Here is a 4,402-nt window from a genome sequence, read left to right as displayed (position 1 = left end):
TGAGACTCATGATAAGAATGCTTTATGTGATTGTTATATTGTTGAGTTTGCTCATGTTGCTACTGAAAGTTATTATGAGAGAGGAAAATATGGTTGTAGAATTTTTCATGTTACTAAAATGCCTCTCTATGTGCTGAAATTTTTGAAGCTACACTTGTTTTATCTTCCTATGCTTGTCACTTTGCTCTTCATGAACTTGTTTACTTACAAGATTCCTATGCATAGGAAGCATGTTATACTTAAATGTGTTTTGAATTTGCTTCTTGATGCTCTTTTTTGCTTCAAATACTATCTCTTGCGAGTGCATCATTAAAACTGCTGAGCCCATCTTAATGGCTATAAAGAAAGAACTTCTTGGGAGATAACCCATGTGTTATTTTGCTACAGTATTTTTGTTTTATATTTGAGTCTTGGAAGTTGTTTACTACTGTAGCAACCTCTCCTTATCTTAGTTTTGAGTTTTGTTGTGCCAAGTAAAGTCTTTGATAGTAAAGTAAGTACTAGATTTGGATTACTGCGCAGTTCCAGATTTCTTTGCTGTCACGAATCTGGGTCTACCTCCCTGTAGGTAGCTCAGAAAATTAAGCCAATTTACGTGCATGATCCTCAGATATGTACGCAACTTTCATTAAATTTGAGCATTTTCATTTGAGCAAGTCTGGTGGCCTAATAAAATCCATCTTTACGGACTGTTCTGTTTTGACAGATTCTGTCTTTTATTTCGCATTGCCTCTCTTGCTATGTTGGATTAATTTCTTTGATCCATTAATGTCCAGTAGCTTTATGCAATGTCCAGAAGTGTTAAGAATGATTGTGTCACCTCTGAACATGTGAATTTTTATTGTGCACTAACCCTCTAATGAGTTGTTTCGAGTTTGGTGTGGAGGAAGTTTTCAAGGATCAAGAGAGGAGTATGATGCAATATGATCAAGGAGAGTGAAAGCTCTAAGCTTGGGGATGCCCCGGTGGTTCACCCCTGCATATTCTAAGAAGACTCAAGCGTTTAAGCTTGGGGATGCCCAAGGCATCCCCTTCTTCATCGACAACATTATCAGGTTCCTCCCCGAAACTATATTTTTATTCCGTCACATCTTATGTACTTTGCTTGGAGCGTCGGTTTGTTTTTGTTTTTGTTTTGTTTGAATAAAATGGATCCTAGCATTCACTTTATGGGACAGTAGACACGCTCCGCTGTAGCATATGGACAAGTATGTCCTTAGGCTCTACTCATAGTATTCATGGCGAAGTTTCTTCTTCGTTAAATTGTTATATGGTTGGAATTGGAAAATACTACATGTAGTAATTCTAAAAATGTCTTGGATAATTTGATACTTGGCAATTTTTGTGCTCATGTTTAAGCTCTTGCATCATATACTTTTCACCCATTAATGAAGAAACACTTGGAGCTTGCTAATTTGGTTTGCATATTTGGTTTCTCTAGAGTCTAGATAATATCTAGTATTGAGTTTTGAACAACAAGGAAGACGGTGTAGAGTCTTATAATGTTTACAATATGTATTTTATGTGAGTTTTGTTGCACCGTTCATCCTTGTGTTTGTTTCAAATAACCTTGCTAGCCTAAACCTTGTATCGAGAGGGAATACTTCTCAAGCATCCAAAATACTTGAGCCAACCACTATGCCATTTGTGTCCACCATATCTACCTACTACATGGTAGTTATCCACCATTCCAAAGTAAATTGCTTGAGTGCTACCTTTAAAATTCCATCATTCACCTTTGCAGTATATAGCTCATGGGACAAATAGCTTAAAAACTATTGTGGTATTGAATATGTACTTATGCACTTTATCTCTTATTAAGTTGCTTGTTGTGCGATAACCATGCTTCTGGGGACGCCATCAACTATTCTTTGTTGAATATCATGTGAGATGCATGCTATGCATGTCCGTCTTGTCTGAAGTAAGAGAGATCTACCACCTTCATGGTTGGAGCATGCATATTGTTAAAGAAGAACATTGGGCCGCTAACTAAAGCCATGATCCATGGTGGAAGTTTCAGTTTTGGACATATATCCTCAATCTCATATGAGAATAATAATTGTTGCCACATGATTATGCATTAAAGAGGAGTCCATTATCTGTTGTCCATGTTGTCCCGGTATGGATGTCTAAGTTGAGAATAATCAAAAGCGAGAAATCCAAAATGCGAGCTTTCTCCTTAGACCTTTGTACAGGCGGCATGGAGGTACCCCATTGTGACACTTGGTTAAAACATGTGCATTGCAAAGATCCGGTAGTCCAAGCTAATTAGGACAAGGTGCGGGCACTATTAGTATACTATGCATGAGGCTTGCAACTTGTAAGATATAATTTACATAACTCATATGCTTTATTACTACCGTTGACAAAATTTCATGTTTTCAAAATAAAAGCTCTAGCACAAATATAGCAATCGATGCTTTCCTCTTTGTAGGACCATTCTTTTTACTTTTATGTTGAGTCAGTTCACCTATCTCTCTCCACCTCAAGAAGCAAACACTTGTGTGAACTGTGCATTGATTCCTACATACTTGCATATTGTACTTGTTATATTACTCTATGTTAACAATTATCCATGAGATATACATGTTACAAGTTGAAAGCAACCGCTGAAACTTAATCTTCCTTTGTGTTGTTTCAATACCTTTACTTTGATTTATTGCTTTATGAGTTAACTCTTATGCAAGACTTATTGATGCTTGTCTTGAAGTACTATTCATGAAAAGTCTTTGCTTTATGATTCACTTGTTTACTCATGTCATTACCATTGTTTTGATCGCTGCATCCACTACATATGTTTACAAATAGTATGATCAAGGTTATGATGGCATATCACTTCAGAAATTATCTTTGTTTACTAAGCTTGGGGATGCTTGATACGTCTCCGACGTATCGATAATTTCTTATGTTCTATGCCATATTATTGATGATACCTACATGTTTTATGCACACTTTATGTCATATTCGTGCATTTTCTGGAACTAACCTATTAACAAGATGCCGAAGTGCCAGTTCCTGTTTTCTGCTGTTTTTGGTTTCAGAAATCCTAGTAACGAAATATTCTCGGAATTGGACGAAACTAAGACCCAGGGGCCTATTTCGCCACGAACCTTCCAGAAGACCGAAGAGCATACGAAGTGGGGCCACGAGGTGGCCAGACCACATGGCGGCGCGGCCAAGGGGGGCCCGCGCCGCCCTGTGGTGTGGGCCCCTCGTCAGCCCCCGACTCTGCCCTTCCGCCTACTTAAAGCCTCCGTCGCGAAACCCCTGATACGAAGAACGAAACCCACAGAAACCTTCCAGAGCCGCCGCCATCGTGAAGCCAAGATCTGGGGGACAGGAGTCTCTGTTCCGGCACCCTGCCGGAGCGGGGAAGTGCCCCCGGAAGGCTTCTCCATCGACACCGCTGCCATCTCCACCGCCATCTTCATCACCGCTGCTGCTCCCATGAGGAGGGAGTAGTTCTCCATCGAGGCTCGGGGCTGTACCGGTAGCTATGTGGTTCATCTCTCTCCTATGTACTTCAATACAATAATCTCATGAGCTGCCTTACATGATTGAGATTCATATGATGATGCTTGTAATCTAGATGTCACTATGCTAGTCAAGTGAGTTTTACTTATGTGATCTCCGGAGACTCCTTGTCCCACGTGTGTAAAGGTGACGAGTGTGTGCACCGTGTGGGTCTCTTAGGCTATATTTCACAGAATACTTACTCACTGTTATGAATGGCGTAGTGAAGTGATTATTTATATCTCTTTATGATTGCAATGTGTTTTGTATCACAATTTATCTATGTGCTACTCTAGTGATGTTATTAAAGTATTTTATTCCTCCTGCACGGTGTAATGGTGACAGTGTGTGCATCCGTGTTAGTACTTGGCATATGCTATGATCATGATCTCTTGTAGATTGTGGAGTTAATTATCATTATGATAGTATTGATGTGATCTATTCCTCCTACATAGCGTGAAGGTGACAGTGTGCATGCTGTGTTAGTACTTGGTTCAGTCGTGTTGATCTTTCTTGCACTCTAAGGTTATTTAAATATGAACATTGAATATTGTGGAGCTTGTTAACTCCGGCATTGAGGGTTCGTGTAATCCTACGCAATTAGTGGTGTTCATCATCCAACAAGAGAGTGTAGAGTATGCATTTATCTATTCTCGTTATGTGATCAAAGTTGAGAGTGTCCACTAGTGAAAGTCTAATCCCTAGGCCTTGTTCCTAAATATCGCTATCGCTGCTTGTTTATTGTTTTACTGCGTTACTACTCGCTGCGTTACTACTGCTGCGTTACTACTGCTTGTTTACTGTCCTGGGCAAAGCACTTTTTCTGGTGCCGTTGCTACAACTTATTCATACCACCTGTATTTCACTATCTCTTCGCCGAACTAGTGCA

This window comes from Lolium rigidum, chromosome 5, assembly GCF_022539505.1.
Source record: "Lolium rigidum isolate FL_2022 chromosome 5, APGP_CSIRO_Lrig_0.1, whole genome shotgun sequence".
NCBI lineage: Eukaryota > Viridiplantae > Streptophyta > Magnoliopsida > Poales > Poaceae > Lolium > Lolium rigidum.
Note: the sequence above shows the minus strand (reverse complement) of the source record.